Consider the following 23,705-nt stretch of genomic DNA (forward strand, 5'->3'; position numbering starts at 1 on the left):
CCCAAAGCCCGCCCAGCTCCAGGTGTTGATTCTGGTTTCACACTTTGTGGTCCCCCCTCCCCCCGTGTCCCACGCCCCACCACCCCTCTGCCAGGGGGCTGCCACGGGGCATCATGTGTCGGTGGGGGCGGTCGTGGGCGACGGCGCTGACGTAAGGAAACAGGGCCCCACCCACACAGCCGGGGTTTCAGTTTCACCCCGCCGCAAACACCATTATGCAAATGACCTCCCCGCCCACCGCACCCCACCCCCGTTCAGTCTTACATATTCATTATTCACTCTGAAGTTCTCCTACGTACAAGGCCAGCTAAGTATTTGCATCCTATTTACTTTAAAATGCCCAGATGCAATTTGGAGACAGGATTCTCCTTTCCGAAGGGCAATCTCGACTATAAAGTAATGAATTAGGTGCAGCGGCAGGAAAAAAGCCCCGGGGCTAAGAGCAAACTTCTAACAGAAATGAACCCGTTGAAAGGCACCTGCCAGGAACGACACTGAATCCCAGGCAGGAGACAACTGCGTGTGTGTTCTGACTCCTTCTAGAGCCCTGAGTCTCCTGGGGTTTATGAAGGCGAACGTCCAGTTCACATTCAAGTCACTCGAAATTGGGAAGTGCAGTCATTTTGTTTGCGTAATGTGCGGTTTTATTTGTAGTTAAACTCAGGTAGTTTAAGGTGTCATCCATGCTCACCAAAAAAATTACCAAGCAGAAACAGTGTTGGTAAAATGGGGGGTGGGGCGGGATATGCAGGAAGGCAGAAAGGCATGCCTTCCAGCACTTTTACAGCTAAATAAATCATTTAAGGATATTTTAATACAAGCTTTAGACCAGAATGATTCTTTTTTAAGTTGTAATCCTTATTGTTTCATGTACGAGATTCACATAAATCTTGGTGAATGATTTAGAATTTTTTTTTTTTTCTTAAAAATGTCAAGGGTTTCTATCAGCAGATACACAGGAGCAAGCATTTGCTGGACAGTCATTTCTGCTTCCCTCAAAGGCATGCTTCCTGGCTCCCACTTACATGCAGTTTCACTTTCAAGGGTGCGTTTGCAGGGTTGGTGTGAAGCTCCCAGCTGCACTGAAGTGACTGATGACTCTGTAAATTATCCTGAGTGCAAAGGAAATCTAGTTCATTTATAAAAAGCTCTGAAGTAATTATAAACTCCACTGCAGGTGGGAAACTTTTATAAGACAAAAACTACCCAAGCACAGACACTTCTCGGAAAGCCCCAAGTAGTAAAGAAGTCCTCTAGTGACTGGTGACTCAGTTTAAAGCTGATCCACGTTGAGAGCGATGCCTTTCAGCCCTCACGGTGAGACCCAGCGAATGTCAGGCACAACCAAGCCCACCGGGCCTTGCAAGGGATTCTGAGCAAACTTAGCGGCTGTTTCTGCTTCCACGGCAGGTGCTGGGCACAAGGCCAGGTTGAGGAGAGCTGTAATTGCACAGGTGGAATCCTCCCAGGCTGTCCATGAATCCCTACCAGTCACTGAGTTGAGCGTGATCCCTGCCTTAGATGGGAACCATGTGATGAGCGCTGTCTCTATTAGAGGTGGTAAAAATAAGACTTAGAAGAAATTAACTGCCCAAGATTCTGGAAAAGCTAGAAATCAAAGCATTTTTCAAATATATATATATATTGTATATTTTATTTTTGTTTATTTATGTGGCTGCAGTGGATATTCTTGCCTGGAGAGTCCTGTGAACAGAGAAGCCTGGCGGGCTGCAGTCCATAGAGTCACAAAGAATTGGACACAACTGAAGCGACGTAGCACACACTCACTGGGTCTAAGTTTTGACATGTGGAATCTTTTGTTGCAGCATGTGGGATCTAGTTTCCTAACCAGGCATGGCTTCCTATATTGGGAGCTTGTAGTCTTAGCCACTGGACCACGAGGGGAGCCCCAAGGCGTTTTTTTTTTTAATCACCACACACTATTCCTCTAAGGGGAAACAAAACAACCAGATGTACGAATTCTGTTCAACTTCTGGACACCATTTACTCAAGAATGGCCTTCCTTTCCCTGGTCGGTGTGGACACATCTGATTAATTCTGGATGTGACATCAAGGATCTCATTGTTTCCACGTAAGAAAACCATGTTCATCACCAGCTCTGTCAGTGAAAATAGCTGGTATCTGGGAGGGAAAGTTGATCTTGGCTCAGGACACCCCCCAGTGTCCTAGCATGCAGGGATCCATGTCCCTTCTTTCCCCCTGGATGGAATCTGAGAATGCGAGTTCCTTTTGCCCTCTGCAGTAGACATTTGTCATCTTCCTTCCCTGCCTTCTTCCCTGAGGAGCTCTGAGTTTGCCACTCTACAGCTGTAGTCTGATGCGGGGAAGAGATGAGGGGCCCTGCATCCCGCAGGGACCATAGATGGGTCTTGACGTAAACTTGTAAGGCATGTAGGGACTTCCCTGGTGGTTCATTGCTTAAGACTCTGAGCTTCAATGCAAGGCTCCCGGTTTGATCCGCAGTCGGAACTAAGATCCCACATGCTTCCGAGCATGGCCAAAAAAATAAAGGAACATAGCATCCTGGTGTTCAGTTAGGGGACTGTCAGATGCCCCCTGAATATTCCTTGAAAAGACGGATGCTGAAGCTGAAATTCTAATACTTCGGCCACCTGATATGAAGGGCCAACTCATTGGAAAAGACCCTGATGCTGGGAAAGATTGAAGCCAGGAGGAGAAGGGGATGCCAGAGGATGAGACAGTTGGATGGCATCACCAACTCAAGGGACATGAGTTTGAGCAAACTCCAGCAGATGATGAAAGACAGGGAAGGCTGGCGTGCTGCAGTCCATGGGATCGCAGAGAGTCAGAGATGACTTAGCAACTGAATAACAGATGCTCTATTCTGAGTCCCCCCAGGGAGGATAAACAAGCTCCTGGATTCCCAGCGAGCCTCCCTGGGACCTGCCTTCCTAGAATAAGTGTGTCTGAGGTCCAAACTGTAACAGTCCATCCTGGATCCGGCCAATAACCTGTACCCTAGGTGGGAAACACCTTTTCAGGGACTCACGCGAACTCATTTGGTCAGGGTAATCTGGGGCCAAAGTTTGAAACCACCAAATAGCTCAGATATAGCTGGGAGATCACTCAGATCCTTTGGGACATTGTTGCTATTGATCCTACAGAGGAAGATTGAACCCCATCACATACATGGGACTTCATTCTTTGAGACAGGAAAGATGTTTCAGAATCTAACATCAATGATTTCCTGAAAGAACTTTATCATTGAAGACATCAAATTTTCAGTTAGGTTCTATAAAATCTGCATCATCGTCCCTTCCAAGGAAGATGACTTCTGGTGGTATGGACAGTGAGCACTGATAGGTTTAAAGGTTTCAAGGGTGAAGAAGAGATAAAAATTGGAGCAAACCAAAGATGCCACTACCAGCTGACTAAGGAAGAGGATCGAGGCCCAGAGATGGGGTGAAGGGGAAAGAGGACTTGGAGGGTGAATCAAAGAGGAACAGAGGAGAGATGAGCTGGGAGAGGTAGGAAGAGGGCTGGTTGCTTCAGGGGACGAGGTGCAGGAGAAGAGAAGTGCATCCACCCGTCTTCAGTTGGGTCTTGCATTGTCTTGAAGGGCCATGAGAGAGCCCAGCGAACAGGCAGGCTGCAGTGCTCTGTGCAAGGGGCTGGAATGGATCAGAAGTTGCCAGACTTTCCAGTGAACAGCCTGGCTTAATGAAGACCCCACTTTACTAGCCATTAGAAGATGGCCTTGGCATCTGTTCATGGGAGGAGGTGTTACAGAGTAGAGAGGTATAGATGGGGTGATATGAGATGGTCACTGGGTCCTCTTGAAGCTTGAGATGAGTCTAGGGAATGAATAATAACTTGGTGAGATGTCACAGCAAAGTGAGAGTAAATATTACAATGTAGCTGACATTCTCCAAGTACCTACTCAGTATCGAACTCTGTGTTAAGAGATTTACATTGAACACTGACAGCAGCCTCAGAAATAGGTATTACAGTGCTATATTTAAAATGGATAACCACCAAGGACCTACGTGATAACCAAGAGTTCCATGTATAGCACATAGAACTCTGCTCAATATTATATGGCAACCTGGATGGGAGGGGCATATGGAGGAGAACGGACACATGTCTTAATATATGTATGGTTGAATCCTTTCCCTGTTCACCTGAAACTATCACAACATTGTCGATTGGCTGTGCCCCCAATAGAAAATAAAAAGTTTAAAAAATTTAAAACAGAAATAAGTCATTTACCTCCATCTTATGGATGAGCATGTTGGGAGTTGGGAATACAAATTGAGTTAACCTAACTTACTAACATACTAACTAGTATGTGGTGGGCTCAAAATTCAAGCCTTTGTCTGTGGGAATCCAGTGATAAAAGACCCAAAGCTGCCAAAAGAAGGTCAAGTGGATTGTATTTTTTTTTCCTATTTTCTGGCCACACTCTGCAGCTCCCAAGATCTTAGTTCCCTAACAAAGTATCAAGCCTGTGCCCCCTGCAGTGGAGGCACAGAGTCTTAGCCTCTAGACCGCCAGGGAAGTCCCGCATGAATTGCACGTGAGAGTATGCTGTGCTGTGCTCAGCCATGTCTGGCTCTGTGACCCCGTGGACTGTAGCCCGCCCAGCTCCTCTGTCCATGGGATTTCCCAGGCAAGAACACTGGAGTGGGTTGCCATTTCCTCCTCCAGGGAATCTTCCCAACCCGGGGATCGAACCCGCATCTCTTACGTCTCCTGCACTGGCAGGCGGATTCTTCACCACTAGTGCCACCATTAAACAGATTCAAAGTCTGAGAGAGAGACCTAAGTTACTCACTCAGGCATTCCTCGACTCCATCTGGTCATCACCTTAGTGACTTCCTAGGTGACTAGAACATGTGGGAGAAATTAATATCAAAAATTGCCAAGTAAAAGAAAGAAAACCCAAAAATCTAGGGCAGAAAATCACCAAAGATAGCTAACCTCCTCCAACCTCCAACCTCCTGCTTCGGAGGAGGAGTCTATACAATTTGAACTTGAAACATGCATGGAGAAGAATAGTGGAAGGCAGACCAGGTGGAAGCCTCTCTGTGAAGGGAGAAACTTGCCTGGGGCAGGAGGTTCAAGTCTGAGAGGGGGAGTCAGCAGGTCTCAGGGGGTAGAGCTGATCTGGTCATCGGTCTGCCTGACCCCTAGAGTTGTTCTCTGCCAGGGGGACCAACTAGGTCAAGCCATTTGGCAGGTGGTGTGACCCCTTAGCACAGGAATAAAGGGTCCTGTCCTAAAGATCAGGAGCCTCTGTGCTCCTATGAGCATGAAAATCACATCCTACCTATTTGCAGTTGTCCATGGATCAAAATATAGCTTACCTGGTGGCTCAGCGGTAAAGAATCCACCTGCAACAGAGGATATGCAAGAGACCTGGGTTTGATCGCTGGGTCCCTGGAGAAAGGAATGGCAACCCACTCCAGTATTCTTGCTTGGAAAATCCCATGGACAGAGGAGCCTGGCGGGCTGCAGTCTATGGGGTTGCAAGATAGGCTCAACCTAGTAACTGAACTGCAACAACAACATGGCTCAGAATATGTCGAGATAAAAGTATACTGTTTGCTCAAAGATTTGACACTCTAGCTAGCAAAATTCTGAATTTAAAGCATGGAAGCCAGAATGAAGAATGCAAAGGTGAACGTACTTTGTCTTTGTAATTAAGAGAAATTATGTCAACTAGCCAAACATTTCATCCAGCCACTGGCTGCACAATTCATCCATTGGCATGGATTTGAGTCTTTTAAATGCTTCATCCAAAAATGGGCTGAATTATATTTCCCTAAAATCTACATGGGGATTGAGTGGGGATTCTAACCCCCACTCAATCCCACAGAATAAGAGTGCATTTGGAGGTAGGGTCTTTAAAGAGTTGAATTAAGCAAAATGAGGTCATATGGGTGAGCCCTAACCCAAGATGACTGTCATAGGAAGAAGGGGGATCTCCTTGGTGGCACAGTAGATCAGAATCGGCCTGCCAATGCAGGAGACACGGGTTCAATCCCTGCTCCTGGAAGGTTCCACATGCCTAGGGGCAACTAGGCCCGTATGCCACAACTTCTGAGCCCACACTCTAGAGTCTGCGAGCCGCAACTATAAAGCCGGCATGCTGCACCTACTAAAACCCTCCAGCCTAGAGCCTGTGCAAGAGAGGCCACCACAAAGAGAAACCTGTGCACCGCAAATGAAGAGTAGCCTCTTCTCATGGCAGTTAGAGAAAACCTTTGCAAAGAGGACCCAGCGAAGACCCAGTGCGAGAGAGGCACTGCAAAAGGCAGGCAAAAGTAAGTTTTAAAAAAGGGGGAGAGGAGACACGCAGAGAGTCATCAGGTATGCGTGAGCAGAGGCGGGGCCGTGTGAGGACACAGCTAGAAGGTGGCCAAGGAGAAAGGCCTCAGAAGAAACCAAACCTGCCAGCAGCTTGATCATGGACCTCTGGCCCCCAGAGCTGAGAGCAGATACCTTTCTGTTGTTTAAGCCATTCAGTCTAAGATGTTTTGTTATGGCAGCCCCAGCAAAGCAACTACACATTTCGAAATCACTTTGGTTTTTCTACTTCCTTACAGACAGTGGCAAGGTGTCCAGCGTTTGTATCTCCTGGGCCACCAGGAACAACAGAGGCCACACCAGCCTGCAAGTGCTCAGAGGACCCTCATCCCACATAGTCTCAGCCAATTTGCGAACTGTGACTTCATAAAACTTAGTCTTGTCCTCCCAGTGGATGCCTAAATAACAAGGACTATGGTGTGGAGCCAAGACCGCCACATGGGCAACACGGAATCACACAGATGAAGCCCACCCTGCTGGAGTCAGTGAGGGACAGTCATGGGAGAAGCAGCTGAGTCCAAGTTGAGCACTGTGACAGCTCTAAGATGGTAGGGAAAAGAGAGGCCAAATACACAATTTGGAGTCATCTTCATGCTCCACGTGACTAATAAAGAGTATTCTTAAAGGGATCCAGCTCTTAAAAATCAGGGCTTTTTCGTGCTATTTGGAAACGGCAAAATCCACTGTTCACTGAACTGCTTGTCCTAGAATCTCGCAAATTTGCGCACTGAGGCCGTTCATAAAGGACTAAGTGAATAATTCAAACAAACCTGGCGAGTTGCAAGGCACGGTTTGGGCTGCTTCAGGTTCAGTTTTCAAGCTCTTCTGGGAAGGCTCATCACAGCACTCATCTCAGGCACGGTGGGCTTTTGGGGCCCACCACGCTTTTTCTGGATGGTTAACGGAGTGACAACTTCCATGGGAGAGAGTTTAGAAACTGCCAGGTGGAGTGAGCTTGGTGGGGGCCTGGCTGAGCCACAGCTCGGTGGCAAGAGCGCTTTCCACTGTGGTTCTCCAGGGCTCTGAGAGGAGTGCCCCAGAAGGGGTTTCAGCCCTGTTCTAAGCAGTCTTAACCTTGGCAGAATGGATGTCCTGAGGGTTTGGGGGTGAGGGGTCATGCTCATTTGCATATTCATGTCGCAGCAGGTCTGATCTGGACACACTCCTGTTCCTGCTGAGTTCCCCCTCTACCTCTGTTCACTCTTTCACCAGCCAGATGACACCCTGGACTCATCGCAAGCACAGTCTGGACTCGCCCACTGCTGTGATCTCGCACCAGCTGGCACCTGCGCCTGGACAGCCTTCTGTTCTCACCGCTGTCCATCCCAGGCTACCTGCCTCCCACGGTCTGGTCCAGACCCCACCTCCTTGGCAGACACCACGGTCCCAGCGTAAGTCATTCACTCCCGTGGTCCAAATCCCCCTTCAGGGTAGCTTTATATCCCTCACTGTCATTTCCACCAGAATTCTTTTCTAGTGAATGGTTGCGTCCTCATCAGAACCTATGGTGCTTAAATAAAATATCTGTGGGTTTTCACTTCATTCAGATCTCAGTACTTCCTCATTGTGTGTGTGTGTGTGTGTGTGCATGTGTGTGTGTGTGTGTGTGCGTGCGGGCTCAATCGTGTCCAACTCTTTTGGGACCCCATGGACTGTAGCTCACCAGGCTTCTCTATCCATGGAATTTTCCAGGCAAGAATATTGGATTGGGTTGCCATTTCCTTCTCCAGGGTTCCTTCCCAACCCAGGGATCAAATCCACGTCTCCTGCATAGGTAGGTGGATTCTTTACCACGGTGCCACCTGGGAAGCCCACTTCCTCATTGCGCATAGTATATTTTGGTGCTCTTTATAATGTACGATGACTATCATATCTGCCCTTCTAAGTACTGAAAACCTTCCATCAGTATGTCCTGGTTATATGCCTTAATTAAGGACGGATTAAAATATCATGGTCCCAGTGTCTGCATACCACACGTGAGAGCGCTCTCGCGCATATATGTGCCTGGATGGGAACAAACCGAGAGCAGAGGTCGGGTGAATTTCTCTGGGAGAGAGTCTGAAGGTGCAGCATTTGATCCAGACATGGTGTGGTTCTAGGAGATGCTGTTGCTCAATCTTTGTCTCCTGAATGTCTCAGTACTCAACCCCAGAACCTGTGACTTCTAACCCACAGGGCTTGTTTGAATTATCTACTTAGTCCTTTATTAAGAACAGCGTGCAAATTTGTGAGATTCCAAGACAGGCAGCTCAGAGGAGAGCAGATTTTGCTGGTTCCAAATAACAAGAAATTCCTCTGCTTTTTTGTGCTGTTTTTTTTTTTTTTTTTTTTTAAGGCAGTGGCCACCGCTGTGGGCTGGCTGTTGCTTCTTTTTCTCTGTTAATAATTATTTCTTTATCTGCACTAGCTCTTCGCTGCTGCACATGCGTTCTCTCTAGCTGGCACGGGCTTCTCACCACAGTGGCTTCTCTTGTTACGGAGCGTGGGCCCTTGGGCGCACAGGCTTCAGTAGCCGTGCCTTCCCGGCTCTGGGGCGTGCACTCAGTAGTTGTGGCACACGGGCTTAGTTGCCTGCCAGCATGAGGAGTCTTCCTGGACCAAGGATTAAAGCCCTGTTCCCTGCACTGGCAGGTGAATTCTTAACCACTGGACCACCAGGGAAGTCCAACTCCTATACTTTAAAAAGCCAGATGCAATTGGAATATAACTTAAGAAATACATGTCTGGGACCACAGTTACCGCCTGGCAGTGCTTAGCCGTCCATCAAGAAATGGCCTGTCTATGCCTCCAACTTCTCTGGTCATCACGAAGTTTCTGTGCAGACAGTTGGCCGAAGGAGCTGGCTACGCCTCAGGGGCTGGCAGGGCACACCGCCACGCCGCATCCCTGACACACAGGTGTTCCCACTGGTGCTGCTCAGCTCTGCACCCGAGGGAAATGGGGAGTCCCTCTGTAATCTTGGGCTAGAGAAATGACTTCCACCCCATGCCCACCCCTCACGTGGTGGCAGCTATCTTCCTCGCCCATCTGTACAGACTGGCCCAGGTGTTACCATCTGCTCTGAGTTCTCAAATGTGAAGGGTGGCGTGGGCGACCTGGAGTTTCACAACTCAGCCAGTTCTCCCAGTTGCTGCTTCTGTCTTGATTACGGCTCTCATGTATCCATCTGCCACCCTGCCATGGGCCAGGTCCCTCCTTCCTGGCCATACGCACCAGGCTTCCGTGACGAGTGCCTTCCAAGTGGGCTCCAAGTCTCCCGTAGGTCTTTGAGAAGTGAAAGTGAAGTCGTTCAGTCGTGTCTGACTCTTTGTGACCCCATGGACCACCAGGCTCCTCCATCCATGGGACTTTCCAGGCAAGAGTACTGCAGTGGGTTGCCATTTCCTTCTCCAGGAGATCTTCCCAACCCAGGGATGGAAACCGGGTCTCCCACACTGTAGGCAGACGCTTTACGATCTGAGCCACCAGGGAAGACCAGCAGGTCTTCAGTGCTTCCCGAAAAGTCATTGTTTTTCTAAGCGTCAGCATCCTGTCCCAGGTTTTACAAAACTGTTAAGTACTGCACACGTGCACACACATTCTGCAGGTTAAAGGCCCTACACAGTGACCAGGCAATCGAGGTTCTAACAAAACACCCAGGCTCATCCCCACCAGCCCACTCTACAGGCTGTGCTTGCCTCTGACCACGCCACTCCTTCCATTAAGTGAAGTTGCGTCCAAATCTTTGCGACCCCATGGACTGTAGCCTGCCAGGCTCCCCTGTCCATGGAATTCTCCAGGCAAGAATACTGGAGTGGGTAGCCATTCCCTTCTGCAGGGGATCTTCCCAAACCAGGGATCAAACCTGAGTATCCTGCATTGCAAGTGGATTCTTTACCGTCTGAACCACCAGGGAAATCCACCCCTCCCATTTAAGGATCTTTTCCCATTTTTAAGTTTCAACCCAAACTTCACCTTTCAGCCCATACTAAAATATTCCATCTAACCTTCTATAACATTGTACTGTGTATCCCAAATTGCATTCACTGGAACTCTGGTTCTATAAAAATACTCCAAGAAATCAATGAGAAGAGGGTTCCCCCATCTTCTACCACCAACTGCTTATTTTACGCTGTTTCAGGTATTCACAAAGCATGGCCAAAGGCTCTGAGAAGTTCTGTAGTTTATAAAAAATCTTGAATTAACTCAAATTTTCCCACTCTACCCTTGGGTGTAGGCTCTTTGGGGAGCGTAGCCATTATTATGGTCTACACCCTCACTTACATGGCTACATAATGAGCAACTTGACCTACAACTGGCCTGAGCATGAAAGCAGCAGAGAAGAAGGGTTTTTTTTGAAGCCTCTGCTTCCTAGGGCTGGCAACTGCAGTCAGAAGCCCTGCGTGCTTCATTTCAGCAGCGATCAGATTGTTTGAGCTACCAGCTTCCAAGAACCCTGCAGTGGGCTGAGTTCAGTGGGCACTCAGTGGTCCGAACTTGATCTTTGGAATCCAGAAGGAGAACTCGTCTCAGAGTCCTGGGTTTAGGAGAACTGGGGCAGGAATGCAGGCTGTCATCAGACCCTTTTGTGTATATATGTATGTTAGTCTCTCAGCCGTGTCTGACTCTTTGTGACCCCATGGACTGTCTGGGGTCCACACACCAGGCTCCTCTGTCCATGGGATTCTCCAGGCAAGAATACTGGAGTGGGGTGCCATTTCCTCCTCCAGGGGATCTTCCTCACCTAGGGATCGATCTCGGGTCTCTCTCATTGCAGGCAGATTCTTACTGTCTGAGCCACCAGGGAAGCCCTGTGTTTCCTTTATAGCTTGACAACAAGTTTCCCCCAGTTGGAGGGTGCCTGAGCCTGATGTCCAGAAACACCCCTCCGGTGCTACCTCACTCCCGGGTGCTGAAGAAGGGAGGCCACAGGCTGCAGGACACAGCTGGGCACTGAGAGAATCCTCACCAGGAAATGCTGCTCTAGTCTTCAGGGCTCCCCAGAGATGGGTCAGTTGGAATATAGTCCAACAGCTCCACCCCCTGGAGGATGGCTTTGATCAGGACAGAGACATAATCCCTCAGGCCTCTGGCCTCTTTTGTAAAACATTGTTATTTTTATTTGCTTTTAATTCAAGGATAATTGGTTTACAATGTTGTGGGGATTTCTGCTGTACAACAGCATGAATCAGACATAAGTATGCATCTGTCCCCTTCCTCCTGAGCCTCCCTCCCACTCACCACCTGTCCCACCCCTCTAGGTCACTGCAGAGCACCACGCTGGGCTCCCTGTGCTAGACAGCAGCTGCCCACTCCCCAGCCTCTGAGTTCTAGAAGGGACCCAGTTTAGAAGACGCGCGGACGGCTGCACCTTCCATTCAGTGGAGCACCCGGGCCTCCTGCTGGCAGGCTCCCCTTTCTGTGGGTCCTTGCAATGCAGAGAACACAGCCCAGCTGCAGGGACTCACAGGAATGGAGGTACTTTCAAGGGGGCAGAATTTCACCACAAACTCCCCCCTACACATACACTCTTCCCCTTCATTTCCGTCAGCTGCTCTCAACCCACGTTTCATAAATCAGGATCTGCTGTTACATGAAGAAGCCGTGGAGAGGCCAAGTCACCCAGGACCAGTCTTTTTGCCTCTCGATGGCCCCACCTTCCTTCGGGCAGTGGCTCCCTGGAGCAGTGTGTGCAGGAAGACATGGGATGGTGGCAGGACCTGTTCCCCACCTTCAGGCCTGGATGCAGAACACAGTGGGCCCAGGGGATCTGCAGGGTCCCTTGTTTAAACACATTGAAGAATTTCAAGATGGTGACAGCAGGGCATTAAACCAAGCGCCGACCTTCCAGTCACAGGGACCTGTACCATAGAGCCCATACCTCTGAGGTTGGGCCGTCTGCCACGGATGCTGGGGACTTGACAGTCTCACCTAAGTCTTCACGGTGGGAAGACAGACGTCACAGCCTCTCAGGAAGCCTTCTTTGAAAGGAGGCTCTCAGACTGGCCCTCTGGATGCCTGGCACAGATTTCCACCCGCCTCGAGCCCTTAGCAGACCTGGCAGCCCCTCCAATCATCTGGCTTGATTCCACCTCCACATGGCGAGGTCAGGCTCTTTCTTAAAGACTGTTTTCCTACCTGATCTTGAGGTTATCTTCACTGATCTGTTTGTTTTTGGCTCCAGAAAACTCAGGCTTTTTTCCTCCCTGGATAGCATGTCTGCTTTTGCAGGTTTAGGTCAGATTTTTTCCATGTGAAGACATTCATCCAAGCCGAATTCTCCCAGCACCCGTGAGTCTCCTCAGTACCTGGCCCAGCCCCACCTGCATCCGCTGAGTATCTGTGTGCTATGAACTGGCTGCCCACAGGACCTGTTTATTCCAAGCTACCCTTAGCCCTCTCCTGATGTCTTCTCTCCTCTCCTCTGCTGAGGCTCTTCCGTCTCCCTGACCGTGCTCACTGTCTGTGTATCCCCATTTACCTGCCCCTGACCCTTCCCGTTTCTATTTCACATTCTCTAAAAGCTCCCAGCGTCCCTCAGCCCTGAGGTCACAGGATGTTTGAAAGGCAGAGGTGTTGTGTCAAAGCCCTCAACCCCACCTTCCACCCAGAATCATTTATGCCACGCCCTCCATCTCCTCCAACCTAAAATGTATAAATGTACAATATATTTTCAGGGGGAAAGAGTGAACTGCTTCAAAAATGACACTGGGAAAAAAATGCTGGCCATTTAAAGACTCATCAGACATTCCCCCCAACTTCAAACCATAAACAAAAATAAATCCCCATGGACTTGGAATTTTAAAGCTCAAAAATAAAATTATAAAACATCAGAAAAAATATGTGAGAATACTTTTGTAATCTAGAGGCGGGAACAGATTTTCTAAGCAAGCTAAAACCTGGGGGTCAGGGAAATAAAAACAGATCGGACTATATAAAATTAAATGTTTCTATAAACGGAATAAGACACAAGAAACAAAGTAAAATGTCAGGCAACAAACTGGGGAAAAAATATCTGCAGGGTATATATGTCAAAGGTTTAAAATTCAGAATAGTTGAAGAGCTCTTACAGAACAACAACAAAAAAGAAAACTAGGAAGGAAGGGAGGGAGGGAGGGAGGAAAGGAGGGGGAGAAATGAAGGAGAGAAAGAAAGAGAGGAGGGAAGGAAGAAGGAAGGAAGGGGGAAAATAGGAAAAGAATACGAGTAGACAATTTTTAAAAGAATAATTGAGGTAACATCCTTTAAACCAACTTCTCCTTTAAATCAACCCTCCCAGAATAATCTGCAGTTTATACATTTGTTTTTAAAAATCAGTATTTCTGGAGGCTGGGTTTACTCCTTCACTGTTTTTTTTTTAAAGTATAGCTACATCTTTTAAGATTTATGCCATGAAACTCTTCAGCAGAGAGGGCAAATTCTAAAGACATCCCTAAATGCAGACTCTTCTGAAGAGGGGCAAGTTGTGCATGACTGCAAGGCAAGCTGAACACAGAAATGAAGGCCAGAGTGCTCTGCATGGAGAGGGTAGCATGCAAACACACGTGGCCAGATGTGAAATAGATGGCCAACGGGAATTTGCCGCATGACTCAGGGGACTCAAACCAGGGCTCTGTAGCAACCTGGGGGGGGGGGACAGGGAGGGAGGGAGGAGGGATCTCAGGTAGGAGGGGACTCGGGCAAATCCATGGTTGATTCACTGTTGTTTGGTAGAAGCCAACACAACCCTGTCAAGCAATTATCCTTCAATTAAAAAATAAATAATTTTTTTTAAAAAAACGGTGCTCCATGAAGTGTACTGGTCTAAATTTTAAAGATTATTTTACAGATTACTTATGTAAATACTAAATACATACGAGGGAGAAAGACTGGAAGAAAGCACATGTGATGGCAACAACAGAAAGCTCCAGCAGTAAGAATACAGGCGGACATCACTGTCTTCCCAACCTGTTTCTAAAGCCTGCACCTGGCGACGTGACAGGCGCCCAGGTGCTGTGGTCCCAGCAGAGCTCCTTTTCCGCCCTGGGACGCTCGTACCGTGCCTCCATCCTCAGACCACCTTCACCTGGAGCTTTTATGTTTTCTCCAGATATCACCTTAAAGTAATAAGCCATTTACATCCCACGGGTATTTTTTTTTTACATGCGGTTTTTGCTTTGTTTTAAATCATGCCCTCAGTTTCATAATAAAAGAACCATTTAAAAATGTAAAATGTAAAATCTGGCCCTTCTGGCAAGCAGGGGGCCCCAGCAGCTGGTGTACCCACTGCCTGGTCACAAGGGAGCACACAGCCCGAGGCGGGGCTGTGCACGTGGGCACCCACCCTGCCAGTCGCCTTCTGTTCTGAGTCTGGGCTCCTCTGTCTACTGACTTTGAACTCAAGGTTTCACTTGACGACTACTCATTGCTGAAGGCTCCCCTTGCTACTAAAATAACTTTCCATGAAATACTCTGAAAGAAGCTTCTTGACTGTAAATGCGCTTATATGATAAGAAATGCCCGTGTTTGTGTGTGGTTACATCTTGTGTAACTGATTCCACCAGCTTTTCGAGGTGAAAATTGCTCACTTTTGTCATTTCCCAAACCTGACTTTCTTTCACTATAATGTGGCAACTTCTCGGTTCTTTAAACTATTTTTTTCTTTAAATTCTCATGAATTGATGGTTCCTGTTTTTCTGAACTGCTTGTCAAACCCATGTTTATGTTAGGCTCACAGGCACCCGTGTTCAATAACCAGGAAATGTGGAAAAAGTCCCCCCAGAAAATGTGACTTCCCAGCCCCTAGGGAACCCCTGCCCCACTCTGCGAATGTGGAGTGATGAGTGTGAGCATGGGCGGAAGGGAAAGAAGCTGGAAAACAACAATGACCGTGAAAGTTCCGATTGTTCTCGTGGGAGGTTCCCTGCTTACATGGAGCCTGTGGCTCAGGCTAGGGCCCTTGGGGGTGACTGACCGAAACAGCCCCCTGTATGGGGACACGCTCCATTGCCTACTTCCGGGATGGAGCATCGGAACCCATCACTTGAAAAGATGAAGCATGCTTTTCCTTGTCTTCCCTTTGTAAATTTTTCTTTGAGCAAATGTAAAGACCACACTCCATTTTTGAGCAGTTGCCTTTCGGCAGTTCAGGGAAAGTGAAAACATCTTATGTGCTTAAATAAGACCTGAGTGCCTGCATCAGTCATTCGCTCACAGACTGCTGGCAGATGCTTCTTGAGGGTTAATCCACCCAGAGCTGGGTGCGGGTGGAGACCTGCTCAGAGGCGCCTCCTGCAGCATCTTTGAGGACGTCCACCGTTTTCTACTCATTTCCTAGACCTGCCATCACCAAACGCCTCAAAGGAAACCAGGGGAATCAAGCCGCAGAATCGTATCATCTCACAGTTGCGAGGGCTACAAGTCCGCGATCAAGGTGTTCCAGGGCCAGGCTTCCTCTGAAGTCTCCAGGGCTCCGCTTTGAGCCACCCTCCTCGCTCCTGGTGGCCCTCAGTCACCTTCACATGACACCCTCTCTCAGCCCCTGTCCCAGAGGCCCCCTTCCTGTGAGGACACCAGCCATCATGGACTAGGGGCCCACCCGGCTCCAGGAGGGCCTCATCTCCACTGGCTGCATCCGATGCTGCTTCCTAATAAGGCCCCCTCCTGAGTTACTCGGGGTGGGGCTTCAACAGGTGAATATGGGGGTGCCACAGCCCCACCCGAACACACCCAGGGGCCCCGGCGGTGACTCTCAGAGCTGGACCCCTACTCACTTTCATCGTCATTGACTCTGCCTGTCTCCTCCCTCAAACTTATTCCCCCCGAAGAAGTTCCCTTCTTAAGAAGCACCTGATGTTTGCTTCCTCTTCCATCAGAGTCAACGTCTGCGCTGAGATGGAGTCAAATTAAAAAGCTCAGAATTCCATCCAGCTCAAAATCCTGCTGCTGATTTCCAAGGTGCTCAGGAGGAAGGGCTTCGAAGCCCAGCCTCCCTGGCCAGCCCAGGGTCTAAAAAGCACAGGGTTGGATAGGAGGGCCGGGCCGTCATCTCTTGTCGAAGCTGACACCCAGCCCGGGCCTTTGTGCTGCCTTCTGCCTCCTGCGTTCCCGGGTGCTCTGAGGGTAAAATCTAGGAAAGCTCAGAGACCTCAGCTGTCCACTGAGGAGCCGGCGTGGCCTGGGGACCAGCTGGCCTGGGACTCTGGCTCCTCCGCTTGTTAGCCGTGTGGTTCAGCTGCTGCTTCCTCTCCGAGGACTGGGGACGATCCTTAAGAGGTGGCTGGGGAGTGACGACGGCCCAGAGAAGGTGCTCGCTGAAGCCAGCCAAGGCGGCTTGAAACGCTTTCACCACCGAAAACTCAGTGACTTTCAATAGGCAGGGACACTTGCTCAGAAGAATTCTGAGATAATTCTTTTGAACCTGCAGTCTCCATTTCCTCATCTGTCTGCTTTGTAAATACAACTTGGTGTCAAATTTACTTTGGGGGCCTGTGACCCTCAGGAAGCACCGCCTGTCAGAGTCGAGTCTCTCCTTCCTGGCCCTCAGCCGCTTTCCGAACCATCACCTTGGGGGTGCAGATGCAGCCCTGGGAATGTGTCTTAGAACCGCCTGCTCCGGATGATGGCGACTCACCCCTCGGCCTCTTGGGGCTTCACTGGGGACCGGGGCCCATGTACACATGACTCCTAGACTGTGAGGGCCTGTCTGTCTGTCACCTGGACGCCTGGACAAGCCCACGGCCCTCCTGGCAGGACACCAGGAGAAAGGGACGCTGGGCCAGTCGCCCTTGGACCCTGAGATCTGAGCACCCTAACCTCGGGACCACTGAACTTGGCGCCCACAAGCCGATCCCCTCCACACACAAAGTGGTTTCACTGTCAAAAATGACTGTGATAGTTTTTGCGGAAAATAGGAAAGAAAAGAAAAAGACTCATTCAACTACGCGCTGATATTTGCATAAAGAAAGTCTTGGCAGATACATAAGAAACTAAGAATAGGGTGATGGAGGGGGCGTCAGAGGGAACCGGATCAGAGACCATGGTGGGAATGTGCTTTCCACTGAATGCTTTTTACTACAGTTTTATTTTTGAAGCTTCTTCAAATAAATTAAAGCTGGAAACCCTATTCCCTATTTCCTGCATTTGTAGATTAAAAGAGACATTCTATATGGTCATCTCAGGGGCTTCTCTGGTGACTCAGTGGTAAAGAATCTGCCTGCCAATGCAAGAGACACATGGTTCAATCCCTGGGTCAGGAAGATCCCCTGGAAAAGGGAATGGCAACCCACTCCAGTACTCTTGCCTGAGAAATCCCATGGACAGAGGAGCCTGACGGGGTCGCAAAGAGTTGGACACATGTGGAAATCTCAAGAGATGCTGAGAAGCACCAGCTGAAAGTCAGTGCCCCCTAAGGACCCCTTTCCAGGAGCCAGCCTCTGGGTGCCCGTGATGGAGGATGCCCCCTACCACTCACCAGCCACAGAGCGCCCAGCGAGACTCCCTGCGCACAGGAGAGTTGCTCCAGAAGGGGTTACAAAAGAGCTGTCTTCATTTGGAAACAAGGCACTTGAATGGTCCTGAAAGGCTTCCATCTGGATGTGCCCTTGGAAAATAAAATCCCCTCTCTAGTGACTTCCTGTTGCGGGCTCAGCTGGTGAGCACAGGGCCAGCAGGCGGAGCCGGGAGGCTCGCTTTCCCGGGGGAAGCTGGGGTTTGCAGTCACCCCTAGTGCTGCTGGGCGGCAGTCTGCACTCACTCCGCGCCTCACCTCTCCCTCCGCAGACCTTCACCCTGAGCAGGCACTTCTGGGACTTTAAAGGGACCGCGCACACAGAGTTTCCCGTCTGTCAGACTGGGCTCAGCGGATCAAATGCATCCAGCCCACAAACTCTGAGGATATCTATGGAAAACAACTGAAACTGGGATCACCGACAAGCAAGAGTTCAAATGTTCTAGAAGTTTAAAGTAACTTACTGCTAGTATTTAATTTTCTGCTCAGTCATGCCCAATTCTTTGTGATCCCGTTGACTGTAGCCTGCCAGGCTCCTCTGTCCATGGGCTTTCCCAGGCAAGAGTGCTGGAGTGGGTTGCCATTTCCTCCTCCAGGGGCTTTTCCGACCCAGGGATCAAACCTGCATCTCTTGCATCTCCTGCTTTGGCAGGTGGATTCTTTACCACGAGCGCCACCGGGAAGCCCCAGTATCTAATTAACAGCTACCCAAGAGTTAGCTAGCCTTCCCAAAAGCTTCTCATGCCTGAGGATGGGGGAAAGAAAGAATAGAACAGGAGAGAAAGAGGGTGGCTACCCATCTCCCATCAGAAGTCTGGCTGAGTGTCTAAATTATTGCTACACCCCCTACCTGTCTATAAGATCACATCACACACCTGATGGCATCACACCACACATCCTTTCATCCACATCACTGAAACTTGCGTTGCAAGGTGAGTTGTTTGTGTTTACTGAAGTGCCCCAGAGTGTTAGACGCTGGTAGCCTCGCAGACAATCACTAGTGGAGTGCCACAGGTCTCTGCTCTAGGTCTCCACTGAGTCAAAAGATCTTCCACTCAATTTATAAAATGGATACCCCTCCAACTGGCCAATGATATGGAGCTTTATATTAAAAAAAATTTTTTTTTAATTGGGGGAAAAAATGTTGGTTTCTGCCATATAACAAGGCAGATCAGCCATAATTATACACATATTGCCTCCCTCTTGAGCCTCCCTCCCCTACCCCTCTAGGTTGTCACAGAGCACCAGGCTGGGCTCCCTGTAATCTAAAAAAAATAAGAATGGTATTGATTAACCTATTTGCAGGGAAGGAATGGAGACACAGATATAGAGAACAAACTTGTGGACACCGGGGGAAGGAAAGAGTGGGACGAACGGAGAAATCAGCATCAACATATATATACCACCATGTGTAAGAGATAGCTGGTGAGGAGAAGATTTACATTTTAACTAGAGGATATGCTGATCAAATCTAGAAGATCAAACAAAGGAAAATGTAAAATTTTACTTCTGTTTAAAAAAGTCAAAACCAAGTTGCCATCAAAAATGCAAAATGAGAGAGATATGGCTTTACACAGATCCCCTCAAAGAGGCAGGGTGGTGGCTGATTGTGGGTCCAGTGGATGAGCGTGTTGGCCTAAACCTTCAGCCCAGCAGGCAGGGTATGGGGCCTCTGTGAAGAGGGACGTCCAAGAACTGCAGTCCGTGCCATGAAGGGGTGTGGGGTGAAGGCTGCTGCACATTTCAGGAACCACTAGGAGCAGGAAGAGCTTGGACACAAGTGGTGATGTCCCCGCCATTGGAAGGGCTCTGGTGTGAAAGAAGCTGGGGCTCGTGTTACAATTCAGCAATTGGGGGGACAAAATAATTCACCAACGGATGCTAAGGCATGTGTTGGATTATGACCATAATTACTATCCTGGCTATGACAGTAGGTTCAGGGGCAGAGATAGGCCCAAAATGTGTGAATGCCAGAAAGGAGGCTTCGGATTAATCTATGTCTGGAAGGAGAGAAGGGGTTTAAGGACAGATCAGTATTCTGTAGTAACCTAAATGGGAAGAGAATTTGAAAAGAAAATAGATACATGTGCATATACAACTCAATCACTTTGCTGTATGCCTGAAACTAATAACTAATCGCTTAGTCGTGTCTGACTCTCTGCAACCCCACAGACTGTAGCCTATCAGGCTCCTCCGTCCATGGGATTTTCCAGGCAAGAGTGCTGGAGTGGATTGCCATTTCCTTCGCCAGGGAATCTTCCCAACCCAGGAATCAAACATGGGTCTCCCGCATTGCAGGCAGACGTGTTACCGTCTGAGCCACTAGGAAAGCTGAAACTAATAACACTGTTAATCAACTATGGCCCAATACAAAATAAAAAATTTTTTTAAGATATGGGTCTCTTGCAGAGGGACTGTGGGGGTGGAGGGCAGTGCCCTTTGAACCCAGGGCACACCCAGTGGGAAGTGAGACGTGTTTTCATGATGACGATGACTCCAGGGGGGACGTGTGAGCACCAGCCGCCGTGTGTCCCAACACCCGTGAGTGTGGAGGGTCAGAGAGGTCCAGTGACCGGCTCTTGGCCACGTGGCTGCAAGGGGCAGCCAGAGCTCCACTCCAGCTGCCAGATCGGCACAGGAGAAACAAGCACCACCTACACAGCCCTACTCTCAGATCTCCTCTCGAATGTCTTCTCATCAGAGAGACCACTCTTCACACGGGAGGCCCCTCCTCCAGAGGCCCTCCTCACAGCCACATTTGCCCTGCAACATTGATCCCATAGGTCTCCCCGGGTCTCAAGAAACACATGTCAAATAATGAGTGAATACAAGGGATACTGATATACTCACACTTCTATATTTAAAATGGATAACCAACCAGGACCTACTGTACAGCACAGGCAACTCTGCTCAATAATCTGTAACAACCTAAATGGGAAAATAATTTGAAAAAGAATAGACGCATATACATGTATAACCGAATCCCTTTGCTGTACCTGCATGCATGCTAAGTCATTTCAGTCATGTCTAATAACATCATTAATCAGCTATTTGTTGTTCAGTTGCTAAGTCGTGTCTGACTATTTGTGACGCCATGAACTGCAGCACGTCAGGCTTAATCAGCTATGGCCCAATATAAAATCAAAATTAAAACAAAAAAGATAAGATGGACAGTTGAATCTCCGTCTCCTGGTGGAAGCCACACTGACCCTTGGGCCTGGAGGAAAGCCTGCAGACTTCTTCAAATGCCAAGGTTGGAGTGTATGGGGTGGAGGTCTTTTGACTTTTTAAGAGAGAAACATCAATCTGTGTCCAGTCATTATTGATAAGAAACATACAAGCAGTGTGTTTCCACTCCCACTGTAGGGGTGGAGATCTGGGCCCCAGAGAAAAGTCAGGAGTAAATGACATATTCATAATCTATGCCTCAATTTAAAAAAACAAAACAAAACAGTGAATGGCAAAAAGGCATCAGTTCTAATAACAGCTAATTCTATAGAACGCTTACTATTTGTGGCACTTTTCTAAGGATTTTTCATGAAGAATCTTTCATCCTCAAAACAATCCTCTGTGGCCATTGCTCCCGTGTTCCCATTTCAAGGATTAGGAAACAGGCCAGGAGGTGCGAATGACTTACCAGGCAGTGAGTCACAGATTAAGCAGAATTTCATCTCCAGTAGCAGCTTCCTCACAGTGCTCCCTGCTGACACATGGTCCAAGAAACAAAAGCGAAGGGCCCTGGGCTTGGGGGAACTGCCAGAAGCAAAATGTTGGAACTTGGGGTTGCTTTTGGGGAGGAATGGCAGCCTGTCTCAACCCACAATCCCACCCATGAGCAATGACATCACCTGTGCCCGAGTGAGCGTGTACTGTGCTGAAAGCTGCAAGGCCAAAGGGCCAAGGTTTGCCGTCTTCCGAGGTCAGCTCATCTCCCCACTGCTTGTGTGTTTCTTATCAATGATAATTGGACACAGCTTAATGCTTCTCTCTTAAAAAGTCAAAAGAGGGACTTCCTTGGCCATCCAGTGATTAAGACTCAGTACTTTCCATGCTGTGGGCTCAAGTTCAATCCTGGTCAGGGACCTAAGGTCCCACAAGTTGCATGGCGAGGGGAAAAAAGTCAAAAGATGCATTTGGAGGATGTGGAGGAGGCCAGCGACAGGAACACTTGAGGTTTCCTTAAGCCAATCTGCTTAGTCCTTGAAATGGCTCTACGCAAACAAAACTAAGGATGCCTGCTAAGAGGAAAATTCATGATCAGATACCACAAACATAGATGGCCAGACTGTGTGCTCCTCAGCTGAGGCCCCTGAACCTCGAAAAAGCCATCAACACCCCTGGCAGAAATGTTCCGGGTGCCAGGCGCCCAGCCCTGGCATCCTCCTGGACAGACCCCTCACCTGGGGACCTTCAGGCCCTGAGAGTCACTTGGGGGTTTATCCCCCAGAGGTGGGGACATTGAGGCTTACGGTCACTGGGGACCAAGGTCCAGGATCTCCATCTGCCTGACCCACCCTCCTGGCGGAAGGTATCTCTACCTGGGAGAGGCACACACTCTTCTGGGGACCCCAGTAGACAAGGTGCTCCATTCTGAACCTTCACCCCAAGGCCACATCCTTTCTCAGGGTGATGGCCCGACCCTCAACCCGGATTAGGACAACAAGCTCTCCATCTGTGCCGTCCAATAGGGTAACCATTAGCTACATGCAGCTACATACACTCACTTTTAAATTAATTTAAATGAAGTGAAAAATAATTTAACTCAGCTCCTCAGTCACACTAGCCACATGTGGCTGGGGTTACACATAGGATGGCATGCTCTGGAGGGTTTGAGAAGCCACAGAGGACATCACGTGACTCCCATGGGTAGCCCACTTGTGTCGTGTTTCGCCTCCACTGTTAACATCGCTCTTTCTGGCCCTCCAGGCCAAGACAGAGGCCCAGGTTAGAAGTGGTCCAGCAGCAGGCATTGGGCAGGACAGATCAGGCAGACAGCATTCCCATCAGACATGGCCAAGGGCAGCTGTGGAGGCTTAGGGGCTCACGCCAGGCCGTGGGAGAAGTAGTGCACCTCCAACGAGGGGGCCTGTGGGCACGGAAGAGGTCATGTGGGCTCCTATTCGGCGGAGCAGGATGCAGAGGAGCTCTGGGGCCTCACCCCTGGCACACCTTCAGTGCTGAAGCAGCAGCTGCGGCGACCACCTCTCTCACTGGACTACTGCCCCTGCCCCCATCTTCTGGCACCACATGACCCCAAGATTGTTTGATGACCCAGGACCAACAAGGATCCCCGACAATGAAAGAATCTGAATTCCCCAGCAGCCAGATTGAGGGGGTGCAGTAGGGGCAGTATAAGCTTGCAAGAGACTGTGATGTAACTTAGAGAATAAAGGACTGTTCTAGCTTCAGATAGGCATCCCTGGTGGCTCAGACGGTAAAGAATATGCCTGTATATGCAATGGCACGATAAAGGACCCAGAAATGGTCTGGACCTCACAGAAGCAGAAGATATTAAGAAGAGGTGGCAAGAATACACAGCAGAACTGTACAAAAAGATCTTCATGACCCAGATAATCACAACGGTGTCATCACTCACCTAGAGCCAGACATCCTGGAATGTGAAGTCAAGTGGGCCTTAGAAAGCATCACTATGAACAAAGCTAGTGGAGGTGATGGAATTCCAGTTGAGCTATTTCAAATCCTAAAAGATGATGCTGTGAAAGTGCTGCAGTCAATCCGCCAGCAAATTTGGGAAACTCAGCAGTGGCCACAGGACTGGAAAAGGTCAGTTTTCATTCTAATCCCAAAGAAAGACAATGCCAAAGAATGTTCAAATTACTGCATAATTGCACTCACCTCACACGTTAGCAAAATAATGCACAAAATT

The 23,705-nt window shown here is 49.0% G+C and overlaps 2 long non-coding RNA genes across 2 annotated transcripts in view; both read right to left on the minus strand.

Moving 5' to 3' along the window:
- LOC114108643 (uncharacterized) overlaps nucleotides 1-23,705 on the minus strand; it is a 63,083-nt gene that overhangs the window by 30,753 nt on the left and 8,625 nt on the right. The gene's annotated exons all lie outside the window — the stretch shown is intronic.
- Nucleotides 622-23,405, minus strand: LOC121819274 (uncharacterized). The gene is made up of 2 exons (XR_009599872.1): nucleotides 5,349-23,405; nucleotides 622-3,836 (listed from the first exon to the last, which is right to left on the minus strand). It is a non-coding gene; the product is annotated as an uncharacterized LOC121819274 (long non-coding RNA).

The sequence above is a fragment of the Ovis aries genome, chromosome 3 (assembly GCF_016772045.2).
Source record: "Ovis aries strain OAR_USU_Benz2616 breed Rambouillet chromosome 3, ARS-UI_Ramb_v3.0, whole genome shotgun sequence".
Lineage (NCBI taxonomy): Eukaryota > Metazoa > Chordata > Mammalia > Artiodactyla > Bovidae > Ovis > Ovis aries.